The following is a 24,400-nucleotide window of genomic DNA, read 5'->3' as shown; positions in this document are numbered from 1 at the left end:
AACGAGATACTTCTCTTTCTAACATGACAGAATGCTTGGTGTGACCTGTATTACACTCAGATTACCTCATGACCATACTGTACCGGTAGACATACACTTCGTCAACAGTAACGAGATACTTCTCTTTCTAACATGACAGAATGCTTGGTGTGACCTGTATTACACTCAGATTACCTCATGACCATACTGTACCGGTAGACATACACTTCGTCAACAGTAACGAGATACTTCTCTTTCTAACATGACAGAATGCTTGGTGTGACCTGTATTACACTCAGATTACCTCATGACCATACTGTGCCGGTAGACATACACTTCGTCAACAGTAACGAGATACTTCTCTTTCTAACATGACAGAATGCTTGGTGTGACCTGTATTACACTCAGATTACCTCATGACCATACTGTACCGGTAGACATACACTTCGTCAACAGTAACGAGATACTTCTCTTTCTAACATGACAGAATGCTTGGTGTGACCTGTATTACACTCAGATTACCTCATGACCATACTGTACCGGTAGACATACACTTCGTCAACAGTAACGAGATACTTCTCTTTCTAACATGACAGAATGCTTGGTGTGACCTGTATTACACTCAGATTACCTCATGACCATACTGTGCCGGTAGACATACACTTCGTCAACAGTAACGAGATACTTCTCTTTCTAACATGACAGAATGCTTGGTGTGACCTGTATTACACTCAGATTACCTCATGACCATACTGTACCGGTAGACATACACTTCGTCAACAGTAACGAGATACTTCTCTTTCTAACATGACAGAATGCTTGGTGTGACCTGTATTACACTCAGATTACCTCATGACCATACTGTACCGGTAGACATACACTTCGTCAACAGTAACGAGATACTTCTCTTTCTAACATGACAGAATGCTTGGTGTGACCTGTATTACACTCAGATTACCTCATGACCATACTGTGCCGGTAGACATACACTTCGTCAACAGTAACGAGATACTTCTCTTTCTAACATGACAGAATGCTTGGTGTGACCTGTATTACACTCAGATTACCTCATGACCATACTGTACCGGTAGACATACACTTCGTCAACAGTAACGAGATACTTCTCTTTCTAACATGACAGAATGCTTGGTGTGACCTGTATTACACTCAGATTACCTCATGACCATACTGTACCGGTAGACATACACTTCGTCAACAGTAACGAGATACTTCTCTTTCTAACATGACAGAATGCTTGGTGTGACCTGTATTACACTCAGATTACCTCATGACCATACTGTACCGGTAGACATACACTTCGTCAACAGTAACGAGATACTTCTCTTTCTAACATGACAGAATGCTTGGTGTGACCTGTATTACACTCAGATTACCTCATGACCATACTGTACCGGTAGACATACACTTCGTCAACAGTAACGAGATACTTCTCTTTCTAACATGACAGAATGCTTGGTGTGACCTGTATTACACTCAGATTACCTCATGACCATACTGTGCCGGTAGACATACACTTCGTCAACAGTAACGAGATACTTCTCTTTCTAACATGACAGAATGCTTGGTGTGACCTGTATTACACTCAGATTACCTCATGACCATACTGTGCCGGTAGACATACACTTCGTCAACAGTAACGAGATACTTCTCTTTCTAACATGACAGAATGCTTGGTGTGACCTGTATTACACTCAGATTACCTCATGACCATACTGTGCCGGTAGACATACACTTCGTCAACAGTAACGAGATACTTCTCTTTCTAACATGACAGAATGCTTGGTGTGACCTGTATTACACTCAGATTACCTCATGACCATACTGTACCGGTAGACATACACTTCGTCAACAGTAACGAGATACTTCTCTTTCTAACATGACAGAATGCTTGGTGTGACCTGTATTACACTCAGATTACCTCATGACCATACTGTACCGGTAGACATACACTTCGTCAACAGTAACGAGATACTTCTCTTTCTAACATGACAGAATGCTTGGTGTGACCTGTATTACACTCAGATTACCTCATGACCATACTGTACCGGTAGACATACACTTCGTCAACAGTAACGAGATACTTCTCTTTCTAACATGACAGAATGCTTGGTGTGACCTGTATTACACTCAGATTACCTCATGACCATACTGTACCGGTAGACATACACTTCGTCAACAGTAACGAGATACTTCTCTTTCTAACATGACAGAATGCTTGGTGTGACCTGTATTACACTCAGATTACCTCATGACCATACTGTACCGGTAGACATACACTTCGTCAACAGTAACGAGATACTTCTCTTTCTAACATGACAGAATGCTTGGTGTGACCTGTATTACACTCAGATTACCTCATGACCATACTGTACCGGTAGACATACACTTCGTCAACAGTAACGAGATACTTCTCTTTCTAACATGACAGAATGCTTGGTGTGACCTGTATTACACTCAGATTACCTCATGACCATACTGTGCCGGTAGACATACACTTCGTCAACAGTAACGAGATACTTCTCTTTCTAACATGACAGAATGCTTGGTGTGACCTGTATTACACTCAGATTACCTCATGACCATACTGTGCCGGTAGACATACACTTCGTCAACAGTAACGAGATACTTCTCTTTCTAACATGACAGAATGCTTGGTGTGACCTGTATTACACTCAGATTACCTCATGACCATACTGTGCCGGTAGACATACACTTCGTCAACAGTAACGAGATACTTCTCTTTCTAACATGACAGAATGCTTGGTGTGACCTGTATTACACTCAGATTACCTCATGACCATACTGTGCCGGTAGACATACACTTCGTCAACAGTAACGAGATACTTCTCTTTCTAACATGACAGAATGCTTGGTGTGACCTGTATTACACTCAGATTACCTCATGACCATACTGTACCGGTAGACATACACTTCGTCAACAGTAACGAGATACTTCTCTTTCTAACATGACAGAATGCTTGGTGTGACCTGTATTACACTCAGATTACCTCATGACCATACTGTACCGGTAGACATACACTTCGTCAACAGTAACGAGATACTTCTCTTTCTAACATGACAGAATGCTTGGTGTGACCTGTATTACACTCAGATTACCTCATGACCATACTGTACCGGTAGACATACACTTCGTCAACAGTAACGAGATACTTCTCTTTCTAACATGACAGAATGCTTGGTGTGACCTGTATTACACTCAGATTACCTCATGACCATACTGTGCCGGTAGACATACACTTCGTCAACAGTAACGAGATACTTCTCTTTCTAACATGACAGAATGCTTGGTGTGACCTGTATTACACTCAGATTACCTCATGACCATACTGTGCCGGTAGACATACACTTCGTCAACAGTAACGAGATACTTCTCTTTCTAACATGACAGAATGCTTGGTGTGACCTGTATTACACTCAGATTACCTCATGACCATACTGTACCGGTAGACATACACTTCGTCAACAGTAACGAGATACTTCTCTTTCTAACATGACAGAATGCTTGGTGTGACCTGTATTACACTCAGATTACCTCATGACCATACTGTACCGGTAGACATACACTTCGTCAACAGTAACGAGATACTTCTCTTTCTAACATGACAGAATGCTTGGTGTGACCTGTATTACACTCAGATTACCTCATGACCATACTGTGCCGGTAGACATACACTTCGTCAACAGTAACGAGATACTTCTCTTTCTAACATGACAGAATGCTTGGTGTGACCTGTATTACACTCAGATTACCTCATGACCATACTGTACCGGTAGACATACACTTCGTCAACAGTAACGAGATACTTCTCTTTCTAACATGACAGAATGCTTGGTGTGACCTGTATTACACTCAGATTACCTCATGACCATACTGTGCCGGTAGACATACACTTCGTCAACAGTAACGAGATACTTCTCTTTCTAACATGACAGAATGCTTGGTGTGACCTGTATTACACTCAGATTACCTCATGACCATACTGTACCGGTAGACATACACTTCGTCAACAGTAACGAGATACTTCTCTTTCTAACATGACAGAATGCTTGGTGTGACCTGTATTACACTCAGATTACCTCATGACCATACTGTGCCGGTAGACATACACTTCGTCAACAGTAACGAGATACTTCTCTTTCTAACATGACAGAATGCTTGGTGTGACCTGTATTACACTCAGATTACCTCATGACCATACTGTGCCGGTAGACATACACTTCGTCAACAGTAACGAGATACTTCTCTTTCTAACATGACAGAATGCTTGGTGTGACCTGTATTACACTCAGATTACCTCATGACCATACTGTGCCGGTAGACATACACTTCGTCAACAGTAACGAGATACTTCTCTTTCTAACATGACAGAATGCTTGGTGTGACCTGTATTACACTCAGATTACCTCATGACCATACTGTGCCGGTAGACATACACTTCGTCAACAGTAACGAGATACTTCTCTTTCTAACATGACAGAATGCTTGGTGTGACCTGTATTACACTCAGATTACCTCATGACCATACTGTACCGGTAGACATACACTTCGTCAACAGTAACGAGATACTTCTCTTTCTAACATGACAGAATGCTTGGTGTGACCTGTATTACACTCAGATTACCTCATGACCATACTGTACCGGTAGACATACACTTCGTCAACAGTAACGAGATACTTCTCTTTCTAACATGACAGAATGCTTGGTGTGACCTGTATTACACTCAGATTACCTCATGACCATACTGTACCGGTAGACATACACTTCGTCAACAGTAACGAGATACTTCTCTTTCTAACATGACAGAATGCTTGGTGTGACCTGTATTACACTCAGATTACCTCATGACCATACTGTGCCGGTAGACATACACTTCGTCAACAGTAACGAGATACTTCTCTTTCTAACATGACAGAATGCTTGGTGTGACCTGTATTACACTCAGATTACCTCATGACCATACTGTGCCGGTAGACATACACTTCGTCAACAGTAACGAGATACTTCTCTTTCTAACATGACAGAATGCTTGGTGTGACCTGTATTACACTCAGATTACCTCATGACCATACTGTGCCGGTAGACATACACTTCGTCAACAGTAACGAGATACTTCTCTTTCTAACATGACAGAATGCTTGGTGTGACCTGTATTACACTCAGATTACCTCATGACCATACTGTGCCGGTAGACATACACTTCGTCAACAGTAACGAGATACTTCTCTTTCTAACATGACAGAATGCTTGGTGTGACCTGTATTACACTCAGATTACCTCATGACCATACTGTACCGGTAGACATACACTTCGTCAACAGTAACGAGATACTTCTCTTTCTAACATGACAGAATGCTTGGTGTGACCTGTATTACACTCAGATTACCTCATGACCATACTGTGCCGGTAGACATACACTTCGTCAACAGTAACGAGATACTTCTCTTTCTAACATGACAGAATGCTTGGTGTGACCTGTATTACACTCAGATTACCTCATGACCATACTGTGCCGGTAGACATACACTTCGTCAACAGTAACGAGATACTTCTCTTTCTAACATGACAGAATGCTTGGTGTGACCTGTATTACACTCAGATTACCTCATGACCATACTGTACCGGTAGACATACACTTCGTCAACAGTAACGAGATACTTCTCTTTCTAACATGACAGAATGCTTGGTGTGACCTGTATTACACTCAGATTACCTCATGACCATACTGTGCCGGTAGACATACACTTCGTCAACAGTAACGAGATACTTCTCTTTCTAACATGACAGAATGCTTGGTGTGACCTGTATTACACTCAGATTACCTCATGACCATACTGTGCCGGTAGACATACACTTCGTCAACAGTAACGAGATACTTCTCTTTCTAACATGACAGAATGCTTGGTGTGACCTGTATTACACTCAGATTACCTCATGACCATACTGTGCCGGTAGACATACACTTCGTCAACAGTAACGAGATACTTCTCTTTCTAACATGACAGAATGCTTGGTGTGACCTGTATTACACTCAGATTACCTCATGACCATACTGTGCCGGTAGACATACACTTCGTCAACAGTAACGAGATACTTCTCTTTCTAACATGACAGAATGCTTGGTGTGACCTGTATTACACTCAGATTACCTCATGACCATACTGTACCGGTAGACATACACTTCGTCAACAGTAACGAGATACTTCTCTTTCTAACATGACAGAATGCTTGGTGTGACCTGTATTACACTCAGATTACCTCATGACCATACTGTGCCGGTAGACATACACTTCGTCAACAGTAACGAGATACTTCTCTTTCTAACATGACAGAATGCTTGGTGTGACCTGTATTACACTCAGATTACCTCATGACCATACTGTACCGGTAGACATACACTTCGTCAACAGTAACGAGATACTTCTCTTTCTAACATGACAGAATGCTTGGTGTGACCTGTATTACACTCAGATTACCTCATGACCATACTGTGCCGGTAGACATACACTTCGTCAACAGTAACGAGATACTTCTCTTTCTAACATGACAGAATGCTTGGTGTGACCTGTATTACACTCAGATTACCTCATGACCATACTGTACCGGTAGACATACACTTCGTCAACAGTAACGAGATACTTCTCTTTCTAACATGACAGAATGCTTGGTGTGACCTGTATTACACTCAGATTACCTCATGACCATACTGTGCCGGTAGACATACACTTCGTCAACAGTAACGAGATACTTCTCTTTCTAACATGACAGAATGCTTGGTGTGACCTGTATTACACTCAGATTACCTCATGACCATACTGTGCCGGTAGACATACACTTCGTCAACAGTAACGAGATACTTCTCTTTCTAACATGACAGAATGCTTGGTGTGACCTGTATTACACTCAGATTACCTCATGACCATACTGTGCCGGTAGACATACACTTCGTCAACAGTAACGAGATACTTCTCTTTCTAACATGACAGAATGCTTGGTGTGACCTGTATTACACTCAGATTACCTCATGACCATACTGTACCGGTAGACATACACTTCGTCAACAGTAACGAGATACTTCTCTTTCTAACATGACAGAATGCTTGGTGTGACCTGTATTACACTCAGATTACCTCATGACCATACTGTGCCGGTAGACATACACTTCGTCAACAGTAACGAGATACTTCTCTTTCTAACATGACAGAATGCTTGGTGTGACCTGTATTACACTCAGATTACCTCATGACCATACTGTACCGGTAGACATACACTTCGTCAACAGTAACGAGATACTTCTCTTTCTAACATGACAGAATGCTTGGTGTGACCTGTATTACACTCAGATTACCTCATGACCATACTGTGCCGGTAGACATACACTTCGTCAACAGTAACGAGATACTTCTCTTTCTAACATGACAGAATGCTTGGTGTGACCTGTATTACACTCAGATTACCTCATGACCATACTGTGCCGGTAGACATACACTTCGTCAACAGTAACGAGATACTTCTCTTTCTAACATGACAGAATGCTTGGTGTGACCTGTATTACACTCAGATTACCTCATGACCATACTGTACCGGTAGACATACACTTCGTCAACAGTAACGAGATACTTCTCTTTCTAACATGACAGAATGCTTGGTGTGACCTGTATTACACTCAGATTACCTCATGACCATACTGTACCGGTAGACATACACTTCGTCAACAGTAACGAGATACTTCTCTTTCTAACATGACAGAATGCTTGGTGTGACCTGTATTACACTCAGATTACCTCATGACCATACTGTACCGGTAGACATACACTTCGTCAACAGTAACGAGATACTTCTCTTTCTAACATGACAGAATGCTTGGTGTGACCTGTATTACACTCAGATTACCTCATGACCATACTGTGCCGGTAGACATACACTTCGTCAACAGTAACGAGATACTTCTCTTTCTAACATGACAGAATGCTTGGTGTGACCTGTATTACACTCAGATTACCTCATGACCATACTGTGCCGGTAGACATACACTTCGTCAACAGTAACGAGATACTTCTCTTTCTAACATGACAGAATGCTTGGTGTGACCTGTATTACACTCAGATTACCTCATGACCATACTGTGCCGGTAGACATACACTTCGTCAACAGTAACGAGATACTTCTCTTTCTAACATGACAGAATGCTTGGTGTGACCTGTATTACACTCAGATTACCTCATGACCATACTGTACCGGTAGACATACACTTCGTCAACAGTAACGAGATACTTCTCTTTCTAACATGACAGAATGCTTGGTGTGACCTGTATTACACTCAGATTACCTCATGACCATACTGTGCCGGTAGACATACACTTCGTCAACAGTAACGAGATACTTCTCTTTCTAACATGACAGAATGCTTGGTGTGACCTGTATTACACTCAGATTACCTCATGACCATACTGTGCCGGTAGACATACACTTCGTCAACAGTAACGAGATACTTCTCTTTCTAACATGACAGAATGCTTGGTGTGACCTGTATTACACTCAGATTACCTCATGACCATACTGTACCGGTAGACATACACTTCGTCAACAGTAACGAGATACTTCTCTTTCTAACATGACAGAATGCTTGGTGTGACCTGTATTACACTCAGATTACCTCATGACCATACTGTGCCGGTAGACATACACTTCGTCAACAGTAACGAGATACTTCTCTTTCTAACATGACAGAATGCTTGGTGTGACCTGTATTACACTCAGATTACCTCATGACCATACTGTGCCGGTAGACATACACTTCGTCAACAGTAACGAGATACTTCTCTTTCTAACATGACAGAATGCTTGGTGTGACCTGTATTACACTCAGATTACCTCATGACCTGCCGGTAGACATACACTTCGTCAACAGTAACGAGATACTTCTCTTTCTAACATGACAGAATGCTTGGTGTGACCTGTATTACACTCAGATTACCTCATGACCATACTGTGCCGGTAGACATACACTTCGTCAACAGTAACGAGATACTTCTCTTTCTAACATGACAGAATGCTTGGTGTGACCTGTATTACACTCAGATTACCTCATGACCATACTGTGCCGGTAGACATACACTTCGTCAACAGTAACGAGATACTTCTCTTTCTAACATGACAGAATGCTTGGTGTGACCTGTATTACACTCAGATTACCTCATGACCATACTGTGCCGGTAGACATACACTTCGTCAACAGTAACGAGATACTTCTCTTTCTAACATGACAGAATGCTTGGTGTGACCTGTATTACACTCAGATTACCTCATGACCATACTGTACCGGTAGACATACACTTCGTCAACAGTAACGAGATACTTCTCTTTCTAACATGACAGAATGCTTGGTGTGACCTGTATTACACTCAGATTACCTCATGACCATACTGTGCCGGTAGACATACACTTCGTCAACAGTAACGAGATACTTCTCTTTCTAACATGACAGAATGCTTGGTGTGACCTGTATTACACTCAGATTACCTCATGACCATACTGTGCCGGTAGACATACACTTCGTCAACAGTAACGAGATACTTCTCTTTCTAACATGACAGAATGCTTGGTGTGACCTGTATTACACTCAGATTACCTCATGACCATACTGTACCGGTAGACATACACTTCGTCAACAGTAACGAGATACTTCTCTTTCTAACATGACAGAATGCTTGGTGTGACCTGTATTACACTCAGATTACCTCATGACCATACTGTACCGGTAGACATACACTTCGTCAACAGTAACGAGATACTTCTCTTTCTAACATGACAGAATGCTTGGTGTGACCTGTATTACACTCAGATTACCTCATGACCATACTGTGCCGGTAGACATACACTTCGTCAACAGTAACGAGATACTTCTCTTTCTAACATGACAGAATGCTTGGTGTGACCTGTATTACACTCAGATTACCTCATGACCATACTGTGCCGGTAGACATACACTTCGTCAACAGTAACGAGATACTTCTCTTTCTAACATGACAGAATGCTTGGTGTGACCTGTATTACACTCAGATTACCTCATGACCATACTGTACCGGTAGACATACACTTCGTCAACAGTAACGAGATACTTCTCTTTCTAACATGACAGAATGCTTGGTGTGACCTGTATTACACTCAGATTACCTCATGACCATACTGTACCGGTAGACATACACTTCGTCAACAGTAACGAGATACTTCTCTTTCTAACATGACAGAATGCTTGGTGTGACCTGTATTACACTCAGATTACCTCATGACCATACTGTGCCGGTAGACATACACTTCGTCAACAGTAACGAGATACTTCTCTTTCTAACATGACAGAATGCTTGGTGTGACCTGTATTACACTCAGATTACCTCATGACCATACTGTACCGGTAGACATACACTTCGTCAACAGTAACGAGATACTTCTCTTTCTAACATGACAGAATGCTTGGTGTGACCTGTATTACACTCAGATTACCTCATGACCATACTGTGCCGGTAGACATACACTTCGTCAACAGTAACGAGATACTTCTCTTTCTAACATGACAGAATGCTTGGTGTGACCTGTATTACACTCAGATTACCTCATGACCATACTGTGCCGGTAGACATACACTTCGTCAACAGTAACGAGATACTTCTCTTTCTAACATGACAGAATGCTTGGTGTGACCTGTATTACACTCAGATTACCTCATGACCATACTGTGCCGGTAGACATACACTTCGTCAACAGTAACGAGATACTTCTCTTTCTAACATGACAGAATGCTTGGTGTGACCTGTATTACACTCAGATTACCTCATGACCATACTGTACCGGTAGACATACACTTCGTCAACAGTAACGAGATACTTCTCTTTCTAACATGACAGAATGCTTGGTGTGACCTGTATTACACTCAGATTACCTCATGACCATACTGTGCCGGTAGACATACACTTCGTCAACAGTAACGAGATACTTCTCTTTCTAACATGACAGAATGCTTGGTGTGACCTGTATTACACTCAGATTACCTCATGACCATACTGTGCCGGTAGACATACACTTCGTCAACAGTAACGAGATACTTCTCTTTCTAACATGACAGAATGCTTGGTGTGACCTGTATTACACTCAGATTACCTCATGACCATACTGTGCCGGTAGACATACACTTCGTCAACAGTAACGAGATACTTCTCTTTCTAACATGACAGAATGCTTGGTGTGACCTGTATTACACTCAGATTACCTCATGACCATACTGTGCCGGTAGACATACACTTCGTCAACAGTAACGAGATACTTCTCTTTCTAACATGACAGAATGCTTGGTGTGACCTGTATTACACTCAGATTACCTCATGACCATACTGTGCCGGTAGACATACACTTCGTCAACAGTAACGAGATACTTCTCTTTCTAACATGACAGAATGCTTGGTGTGACCTGTATTACACTCAGATTACCTCATGACCATACTGTACCGGTAGACATACACTTCGTCAACAGTAACGAGATACTTCTCTTTCTAACATGACAGAATGCTTGGTGTGACCTGTATTACACTCAGATTACCTCATGACCATACTGTACCGGTAGACATACACTTCGTCAACAGTAACGAGATACTTCTCTTTCTAACATGACAGAATGCTTGGTGTGACCTGTATTACACTCAGATTACCTCATGACCATACTGTACCGGTAGACATACACTTCGTCAACAGTAACGAGATACTTCTCTTTCTAACATGACAGAATGCTTGGTGTGACCTGTATTACACTCAGATTACCTCATGACCATACTGTACCGGTAGACATACACTTCGTCAACAGTAACGAGATACTTCTCTTTCTAACATGACAGAATGCTTGGTGTGACCTGTATTACACTCAGATTACCTCATGACCATACTGTGCCGGTAGACATACACTTCGTCAACAGTAACGAGATACTTCTCTTTCTAACATGACAGAATGCTTGGTGTGACCTGTATTACACTCAGATTACCTCATGACCATACTGTACCGGTAGACATACACTTCGTCAACAGTAACGAGATACTTCTCTTTCTAACATGACAGAATGCTTGGTGTGACCTGTATTACACTCAGATTACCTCATGACCATACTGTGCCGGTAGACATACACTTCGTCAACAGTAACGAGATACTTCTCTTTCTAACATGACAGAATGCTTGGTGTGACCTGTATTACACTCAGATTACCTCATGACCATACTGTACCGGTAGACATACACTTCGTCAACAGTAACGAGATACTTCTCTTTCTAACATGACAGAATGCTTGGTGTGACCTGTATTACACTCAGATTACCTCATGACCATACTGTACCGGTAGACATACACTTCGTCAACAGTAACGAGATACTTCTCTTTCTAACATGACAGAATGCTTGGTGTGACCTGTATTACACTCAGATTACCTCATGACCATACTGTACCGGTAGACATACACTTCGTCAACAGTAACGAGATACTTCTCTTTCTAACATGACAGAATGCTTGGTGTGACCTGTATTACACTCAGATTACCTCATGACCATACTGTGCCGGTAGACATACACTTCGTCAACAGTAACGAGATACTTCTCTTTCTAACATGACAGAATGCTTGGTGTGACCTGTATTACACTCAGATTACCTCATGACCATACTGTGCCGGTAGACATACACTTCGTCAACAGTAACGAGATACTTCTCTTTCTAACATGACAGAATGCTTGGTGTGACCTGTATTACACTCAGATTACCTCATGACCATACTGTACCGGTAGACATACACTTCGTCAACAGTAACGAGATACTTCTCTTTCTAACATGACAGAATGCTTGGTGTGACCTGTATTACACTCAGATTACCTCATGACCATACTGTGCCGGTAGACATACACTTCGTCAACAGTAACGAGATACTTCTCTTTCTAACATGACAGAATGCTTGGTGTGACCTGTATTACACTCAGATTACCTCATGACCATACTGTGCCGGTAGACATACACTTCGTCAACAGTAACGAGATACTTCTCTTTCTAACATGACAGAATGCTTGGTGTGACCTGTATTACACTCAGATTACCTCATGACCATACTGTGCCGGTAGACATACACTTCGTCAACAGTAACGAGATACTTCTCTTTCTAACATGACAGAATGCTTGGTGTGACCTGTATTACACTCAGATTACCTCATGACCATACTGTGCCGGTAGACATACACTTCGTCAACAGTAACGAGATACTTCTCTTTCTAACATGACAGAATGCTTGGTGTGACCTGTATTACACTCAGATTACCTCATGACCATACTGTACCGGTAGACATACACTTCGTCAACAGTAACGAGATACTTCTCTTTCTAACATGACAGAATGCTTGGTGTGACCTGTATTACACTCAGATTACCTCATGACCATACTGTGCCGGTAGACATACACTTCGTCAACAGTAACGAGATACTTCTCTTTCTAACATGACAGAATGCTTGGTGTGACCTGTATTACACTCAGATTACCTCATGACCATACTGTGCCGGTAGACATACACTTCGTCAACAGTAACGAGATACTTCTCTTTCTAACATGACAGAATGCTTGGTGTGACCTGTATTACACTCAGATTACCTCATGACCATACTGTGCCGGTAGACATACACTTCGTCAACAGTAACGAGATACTTCTCTTTCTAACATGACAGAATGCTTGGTGTGACCTGTATTACACTCAGATTACCTCATGACCATACTGTACCGGTAGACATACACTTCGTCAACAGTAACGAGATACTTCTCTTTCTAACATGACAGAATGCTTGGTGTGACCTGTATTACACTCAGATTACCTCATGACCATACTGTGCCGGTAGACATACACTTCGTCAACAGTAACGAGATACTTCTCTTTCTAACATGACAGAATGCTTGGTGTGACCTGTATTACACTCAGATTACCTCATGACCATACTGTACCGGTAGACATACACTTCGTCAACAGTAACGAGATACTTCTCTTTCTAACATGACAGAATGCTTGGTGTGACCTGTATTACACTCAGATTACCTCATGACCATACTGTACCGGTAGACATACACTTCGTCAACAGTAACGAGATACTTCTCTTTCTAACATGACAGAATGCTTGGTGTGACCTGTATTACACTCAGATTACCTCATGACCATACTGTGCCGGTAGACATACACTTCGTCAACAGTAACGAGATACTTCTCTTTCTAACATGACAGAATGCTTGGTGTGACCTGTATTACACTCAGATTACCTCATGACCATACTGTGCCGGTAGACATACACTTCGTCAACAGTAACGAGATACTTCTCTTTCTAACATGACAGAATGCTTGGTGTGACCTGTATTACACTCAGATTACCTCATGACCATACTGTACCGGTAGACATACACTTCGTCAACAGTAACGAGATACTTCTCTTTCTAACATGACAGAATGCTTGGTGTGACCTGTATTACACTCAGATTACCTCATGACCATACTGTACCGGTAGACATACACTTCGTCAACAGTAACGAGATACTTCTCTTTCTAACATGACAGAATGCTTGGTGTGACCTGTATTACACTCAGATTACCTCATGACCATACTGTACCGGTAGACATACACTTCGTCAACAGTAACGAGATACTTCTCTTTCTAACATGACAGAATGCTTGGTGTGACCTGTATTACACTCAGATTACCTCATGACCATACTGTGCCGGTAGACATACACTTCGTCAACAGTAACGAGATACTTCTCTTTCTAACATGACAGAATGCTTGGTGTGACCTGTATTACACTCAGATTACCTCATGACCATACTGTGCCGGTAGACATACACTTCGTCAACAGTAACGAGATACTTCTCTTTCTAACATGACAGAATGCTTGGTGTGACCTGTATTACACTCAGATTACCTCATGACCATACTGTGCCGGTAGACATACACTTCGTCAACAGTAACGAGATACTTCTCTTTCTAACATGACAGAATGCTTGGTGTGACCTGTATTACACTCAGATTACCTCATGACCATACTGTACCGGTAGACATACACTTCGTCAACAGTAACGAGATACTTCTCTTTCTAACATGACAGAATGCTTGGTGTGACCTGTATTACACTCAGATTACCTCATGACCATACTGTGCCGGTAGACATACACTTCGTCAACAGTAACGAGATACTTCTCTTTCTAACATGACAGAATGCTTGGTGTGACCTGTATTACACTCAGATTACCTCATGACCATACTGTGCCGGTAGACATACACTTCGTCAACAGTAACGAGATACTTCTCTTTCTAACATGACAGAATGCTTGGTGTGACCTGTATTACACTCAGATTACCTCATGACCATACTGTGCCGGTAGACATACACTTCGTCAACAGTAACGAGATACTTCTCTTTCTAACATGACAGAATGCTTGGTGTGACCTGTATTACACTCAGATTACCTCATGACCATACTGTACCGGTAGACATACACTTCGTCAACAGTAACGAGATACTTCTCTTTCTAACATGACAGAATGCTTGGTGTGACCTGTATTACACTCAGATTACCTCATGACCATACTGTACCGGTAGACATACACTTCGTCAACAGTAACGAGATACTTCTCTTTCTAACATGACAGAATGCTTGGTGTGACCTGTATTACACTCAGATTACCTCATGACCATACTGTACCGGTAGACATACACTTCGTCAACAGTAACGAGATACTTCTCTTTCTAACATGACAGAATGCTTGGTGTGACCTGTATTACACTCAGATTACCTCATGACCATACTGTGCCGGTAGACATACACTTCGTCAACAGTAACGAGATACTTCTCTTTCTAACATGACAGAATGCTTGGTGTGACCTGTATTACACTCAGATTACCTCATGACCATACTGTGCCGGTAGACATACACTTCGTCAACAGTAACGAGATACTTCTCTTTCTAACATGACAGAATGCTTGGTGTGACCTGTATTACACTCAGATTACCTCATGACCATACTGTACCGGTAGACATACACTTCGTCAACAGTAACGAGATACTTCTCTTTCTAACATGACAGAATGCTTGGTGTGACCTGTATTACACTCAGATTACCTCATGACCATACTGTACCGGTAGACATACACTTCGTCAACAGTAACGAGATACTTCTCTTTCTAACATGACAGAATGCTTGGTGTGACCTGTATTACACTCAGATTACCTCATGACCATACTGTACCGGTAGACATACACTTCGTCAACAGTAACGAGATACTTCTCTTTCTAACATGACAGAATGCTTGGTGTGACCTGTATTACACTCAGATTACCTCATGACCATACTGTGCCGGTAGACATACACTTCGTCAACAGTAACGAGATACTTCTCTTTCTAACATGACAGAATGCTTGGTGTGACCTGTATTACACTCAGATTACCTCATGACCATACTGTGCCGGTAGACATACACTTCGTCAACAGTAACGAGATACTTCTCTTTCTAACATGACAGAATGCTTGGTGTGACCTGTATTACACTCAGATTACCTCATGACCATACTGTGCCGGTAGACATACACTTCGTCAACAGTAACGAGATACTTCTCTTTCTAACATGACAGAATGCTTGGTGTGACCTGTATTACACTCAGATTACCTCATGACCATACTGTACCGGTAGACATACACTTCGTCAACAGTAACGAGATACTTCTCTTTCTAACATGACAGAATGCTTGGTGTGACCTGTATTACACTCAGATTACCTCATGACCATACTGTGCCGGTAGACATACACTTCGTCAACAGTAACGAGATACTTCTCTTTCTAACATGACAGAATGCTTGGTGTGACCTGTATTACACTCAGATTACCTCATGACCATACTGTGCCGGTAGACATACACTTCGTCAACAGTAACGAGATACTTCTCTTTCTAACATGACAGAATGCTTGGTGTGACCTGTATTACACTCAGATTACCTCATGACCATACTGTGCCGGTAGACATACACTTCGTCAACAGTAACGAGATACTTCTCTTTCTAACATGACAGAATGCTTGGTGTGACCTGTATTACACTCAGATTACCTCATGACCATACTGTACCGGTAGACATACACTTCGTCAACAGTAACGAGATACTTCTCTTTCTAACATGACAGAATGCTTGGTGTGACCTGTATTACACTCAGATTACCTCATGACCATACTGTGCCGGTAGACATACACTTCGTCAACAGTAACGAGATACTTCTCTTTCTAACATGACAGAATGCTTGGTGTGACCTGTATTACACTCAGATTACCTCATGACCATACTGTGCCGGTAGACATACACTTCGTCAACAGTAACGAGATACTTCTCTTTCTAACATGACAGAATGCTTGGTGTGACCTGTATTACACTCAGATTACCTCATGACCATACTGTGCCGGTAGACATACACTTCGTCAACAGTAACGAGATACTTCTCTTTCTAACATGACAGAATGCTTGGTGTGACCTGTATTACACTCAGATTACCTCATGACCATACTGTGCCGGTAGACATACACTTCGTCAACAGTAACGAGATACTTCTCTTTCTAACATGACAGAATGCTTGGTGTGACCTGTATTACACTCAGATTACCTCATGACCATACTGTACCGGTAGACATACACTTCGTCAACAGTAACGAGATACTTCTCTTTCTAACATGACAGAATGCTTGGTGTGACCTGTATTACACTCAGATTACCTCATGACCATACTGTACCGGTAGACATACACTTCGTCAACAGTAACGAGATACTTCTCTTTCTAACATGACAGAATGCTTGGTGTGACCTGTATTACACTCAGATTACCTCATGACCATACTGTGCCGGTAGACATACACTTCGTCAACAGTAACGAGATACTTCTCTTTCTAACATGACAGAATGCTTGGTGTGACCTGTATTACACTCAGATTACCTCATGACCATACTGTACCGGTAGACATACACTTCGTCAACAGTAACGAGATACTTCTCTTTCTAACATGACAGAATGCTTGGTGTGACCTGTATTACACTCAGATTACCTCATGACCATACTGTACCGGTAGACATACACTTCGTCAACAGTAACGAGATACTTCTCTTTCTAACATGACAGAATGCTTGGTGTGACCTGTATTACACTCAGATTACCTCATGACCATACTGTACCGGTAGACATACACTTCGTCAACAGTAACGAGATACTTCTCTTTCTAACATGACAGAATGCTTGGTGTGACCTGTATTACACTCAGATTACCTCATGACCATACTGTGCCGGTAGACATACACTTCGTCAACAGTAACGAGATACTTCTCTTTCTAACATGACAGAATGCTTGGTGTGACCTGTATTACACTCAGATTACCTCATGACCATACTGTGCCGGTAGACATACACTTCGTCAACAGTAACGAGATACTTCTCTTTCTAACATGACAGAATGCTTGGTGTGACCTGTATTACACTCAGATTACCTCATGACCATACTGTGCCGGTAGACATACACTTCGTCAACAGTAACGAGATACTTCTCTTTCTAACATGACAGAATGCTTGGTGTGACCTGTATTACACTCAGATTACCTCATGACCATACTGTACCGGTAGACATACACTTCGTCAACAGTAACGAGATACTTCTCTTTCTAACATGACAGAATGCTTGGTGTGACCTGTATTACACTCAGATTACCTCATGACCATACTGTACCGGTAGACATACACTTCGTCAACAGTAACGAGATACTTCTCTTTCTAACATGACAGAATGCTTGGTGTGACCTGTATTACACTCAGATTACCTCATGACCATACTGTACCGGTAGACATACACTTCGTCAACAGTAACGAGATACTTCTCTTTCTAACATGACAGAATGCTTGGTGTGACCTGTATTACACTCAGATTACCTCATGACCATACTGTGCCGGTAGACATACACTTCGTCAACAGTAACGAGATACTTCTCTTTCTAACATGACAGAATGCTTGGTGTGACCTGTATTACACTCAGATTACCTCATGACCATACTGTACCGGTAGACATACACTTCGTCAACAGTAACGAGATACTTCTCTTTCTAACATGACAGAATGCTTGGTGTGACCTGTATTACACTCAGATTACCTCATGACCATACTGTACCGGTAGACATACACTTCGTCAACAGTAACGAGATACTTCTCTTTCTAACATGACAGAATGCTTGGTGTGACCTGTATTACACTCAGATTACCTCATGACCATACTGTGCCGGTAGACATACACTTCGTCAACAGTAACGAGATACTTCTCTTTCTAACATGACAGAATGCTTGGTGTGACCTGTATTACACTCAGATTACCTCATGACCATACTGTACCGGTAGACATACACTTCGTCAACAGTAACGAGATACTTCTCTTTCTAACATGACAGAATGCTTGGTGTGACCTGTATTACACTCAGATTACCTCATGACCATACTGTGCCGGTAGACATACACTTCGTCAACAGTAACGAGATACTTCTCTTTCTAACATGACAGAATGCTTGGTGTGACCTGTATTACACTCAGATTACCTCATGACCATACTGTGCCGGTAGACATACACTTCGTCAACAGTAACGAGATACTTCTCTTTCTAACATGACAGAATGCTTGGTGTGACCTGTATTACACTCAGATTACCTCATGACCATACTGTGCCGGTAGACATACACTTCGTCAACAGTAACGAGATACTTCTCTTTCTAACATGACAGAATGCTTGGTGTGACCTGTATTACACTCAGATTACCTCATGACCATACTGTACCGGTAGACATACACTTCGTCAACAGTAACGAGATACTTCTCTTTCTAACATGACAGAATGCTTGGTGTGACCTGTATTACACTCAGATTACCTCATGACCATACTGTGCCGGTAGACATACACTTCGTCAACAGTAACGAGATACTTCTCTTTCTAACATGACAGAATGCTTGGTGTGACCTGTATTACACTCAGATTACCTCATGACCATACTGTACCGGTAGACATACACTTCGTCAACAGTAACGAGATACTTCTCTTTCTAACATGACAGAATGCTTGGTGTGACCTGTATTACACTCAGATTACCTCATGACCATACTGTACCGGTAGACATACACTTCGTCAACAGTAACGAGATACTTCTCTTTCTAACATGACAGAATGCTTGGTGTGACCTGTATTACACTCAGATTACCTCATGACCATACTGTGCCGGTAGACATACACTTCGTCAACAGTAACGAGATACTTCTCTTTCTAACATGACAGAATGCTTGGTGTGACCTGTATTACACTCAGATTACCTCATGACCATACTGTGCCGGTAGACATACACTTCGTCAACAGTAACGAGATACTTCTCTTTCTAACATGACAGAATGCTTGGTGTGACCTGTATTACACTCAGATTACCTCATGACCATACTGTGCCGGTAGACATACACTTCGTCAACAGTAACGAGATACTTCTCTTTCTAACATGACAGAATGCTTGGTGTGACCTGTATTACACTCAGATTACCTCATGACCATACTGTACCGGTAGACATACACTTCGTCAACAGTAACGAGATACTTCTCTTTCTAACATGACAGAATGCTTGGTGTGACCTGTATTACACTCAGATTACCTCATGACCATACTGTGCCGGTAGACATACACTTCGTCAACAGTAACGAGATACTTCTCTTTCTAACATGACAGAATGCTTGGTGTGACCTGTATTACACTCAGATTACCTCATGACCATACTGTGCCGGTAGACATACACTTCGTCAACAGTAACGAGATACTTCTCTTTCTAACATGACAGAATGCTTGGTGTGACCTGTATTACACTCAGATTACCTCATGACCATACTGTGCCGGTAGACATACACTTCGTCAACAGTAACGAGATACTTCTCTTTCTAACATGACAGAATGCTTGGTGTGACCTGTATTACACTCAGATTACCTCATGACCATACTGTACCGGTAGACATACACTTCGTCAACAGTAACGAGATACTTCTCTTTCTAACATGACAGAATGCTTGGTGTGACCTGTATTACACTCAGATTACCTCATGACCATACTGTGCCGGTAGACATACACTTCGTCAACAGTAACGAGATACTTCTCTTTCTAACATGACAGAATGCTTGGTGTGACCTGTATTACACTCAGATTACCTCATGACCATACTGTGCCGGTAGACATACACTTCGTCAACAGTAACGAGATACTTCTCTTTCTAACATGACAGAATGCTTGGTGTGACCTGTATTACACTCAGATTACCTCATGACCATACTGTGCCGGTAGACATACACTTCGTCAACAGTAACGAGATACTTCTCTTTCTAACATGACAGAATGCTTGGTGTGACCTGTATTACACTCAGATTACCTCATGACCATACTGTACCGGTAGACATACACTTCGTCAACAGTAACGAGATACTTCTCTTTCTAACATGACAGAATGCTTGGTGTGACCTGTATTACACTCAGATTACCTCATGACCATACTGTGCCGGTAGACATACACTTCGTCAACAGTAACGAGATACTTCTCTTTCTAACATGACAGAATGCTTGGTGTGACCTGTATTACACTCAGATTACCTCATGACCATACTGTGCCGGTAGACATACACTTCGTCAACAGTAACGAGATACTTCTCTTTCTAACATGACAGAATGCTTGGTGTGACCTGTATTACACTCAGATTACCTCATGACCATACTGTGCCGGTAGACATACACTTCGTCAACAGTAACGAGATACTTCTCTTTCTAACATGACAGAATGCTTGGTGTGACCTGTATTACACTCAGATTACCTCATGACCATACTGTACCGGTAGACATACACTTCGTCAACAGTAACGAGATACTTCTCTTTCTAACATGACAGAATGCTTGGTGTGACCTGTATTACACTCAGATTACCTCATGACCATACTGTGCCGGTAGACATACACTTCGTCAACAGTAACGAGATACTTCTCTTTCTAACATGACAGAATGCTTGGTGTGACCTGTATTACACTCAGATTACCTCATGACCATACTGTGCCGGTAGACATACACTTCGTCAACAGTAACGAGATACTTCTCTTTCTAACATGACAGAATGCTTGGTGTGACCTGTATTACACTCAGATTACCTCATGACCATACTGTACCGGTAGACATACACTTCGTCAACAGTAACGAGATACTTCTCTTTCTAACATGACAGAATGCTTGGTGTGACCTGTATTACACTCAGATTACCTCATGACCATACTGTACCGGTAGACATACACTTCGTCAACAGTAACGAGATACTTCTCTTTCTAACATGACAGAATGCTTGGTGTGACCTGTATTACACTCAGATTACCTCATGACCATACTGTACCGGTAGACATACACTTCGTCAACAGTAACGAGATACTTCTCTTTCTAACATGACAGAATGCTTGGTGTGACCTGTATTACACTCAGATTACCTCATGACCATACTGTACCGGTAGACATACACTTCGTCAACAGTAACGAGATACTTCTCTTTCTAACATGACAGAATGCTTGGTGTGACCTGTATTACACTCAGATTACCTCATGACCATACTGTACCGGTAGACATACACTTCGTCAACAGTAACGAGATACTTCTCTTTCTAACATGACAGAATGCTTGGTGTGACCTGTATTACACTCAGATTACCTCATGACCATACTGTACCGGTAGACATACACTTCGTCAACAGTAACGAGATACTTCTCTTTCTAACATGACAGAATGCTTGGTGTGACCTGTATTACACTCAGATTACCTCATGACCATACTGTGCCGGTAGACATACACTTCGTCAACAGTAACGAGATACTTCTCTTTCTAACATGACAGAATGCTTGGTGTGACCTGTATTACACTCAGATTACCTCATGACCATACTGTACCGGTAGACATACACTTCGTCAACAGTAACGAGATACTTCTCTTTCTAACATGACAGAATGCTTGGTGTGACCTGTATTACACTCAGATTACCTCATGACCATACTGTACCGGTAGACATACACTTCGTCAACAGTAACGAGATACTTCTCTTTCTAACATGACAGAATGCTTGGTGTGACCTGTATTACACTCAGATTACCTCATGACCATACTGTACCGGTAGACATACACTTCGTCAACAGTAACGAGATACTTCTCTTTCTAACATGACAGAATGCTTGGTGTGACCTGTATTACACTCAGATTACCTCATGACCATACTGTACCGGTAGACATACACTTCGTCAACAGTAACGAGATACTTCTCTTTCTAACATGACAGAATGCTTGGTGTGACCTGTATTACACTCAGATTACCTCATGACCATACTGTACCGGTAGACATACACTTCGTCAACAGTAACGAGATACTTCTCTTTCTAACATGACAGAATGCTTGGTGTGACCTGTATTACACTCAGATTACCTCATGACCATACTGTACCGGTAGACATACACTTCGTCAACAGTAACGAGATACTTCTCTTTCTAACATGACAGAATGCTTGGTGTGACCTGTATTACACTCAGATTACCTCATGACCATACTGTGCCGGTAGACATACACTTCGTCAACAGTAACGAGATACTTCTCTTTCTAACATGACAGAATGCTTGGTGTGACCTGTATTACACTCAGATTACCTCATGACCATACTGTGCCGGTAGACATACACTTCGTCAACAGTAACGAGATACTTCTCTTTCTAACATGACAGAATGCTTGGTGTGACCTGTATTACACTCAGATTACCTCATGACCATACTGTGCCGGTAGACATACACTTCGTCAACAGTAACGAGATACTTCTCTTTCTAACATGACAGAATGCTTGGTGTGACCTGTATTACACTCAGATTACCTCATGACCATACTGTACCGGTAGACATACACTTCGTCAACAGTAACGAGATACTTCTCTTTCTAACATGACAGAATGCTTGGTGTGACCTGTATTACACTCAGATTACCTCATGACCATACTGTGCCGGTAGACATACACTTCGTCAACAGTAACGAGATACTTCTCTTTCTAACATGACAGAATGCTTGGTGTGACCTGTATTACACTCAGATTACCTCATGACCATACTGTACCGGTAGACATACACTTCGTCAACAGTAACGAGATACTTCTCTTTCTAACATGACAGAATGCTTGGTGTGACCTGTATTACACTCAGATTACCTCATGACCATACTGTACCGGTAGACATACACTT

Source organism: Tachypleus tridentatus, unplaced genomic scaffold (genome assembly GCF_004210375.1).
Source record: "Tachypleus tridentatus isolate NWPU-2018 unplaced genomic scaffold, ASM421037v1 Hic_cluster_2, whole genome shotgun sequence".
NCBI lineage: Eukaryota > Metazoa > Arthropoda > Merostomata > Xiphosura > Limulidae > Tachypleus > Tachypleus tridentatus.
Note: the sequence above shows the minus strand (reverse complement) of the source record.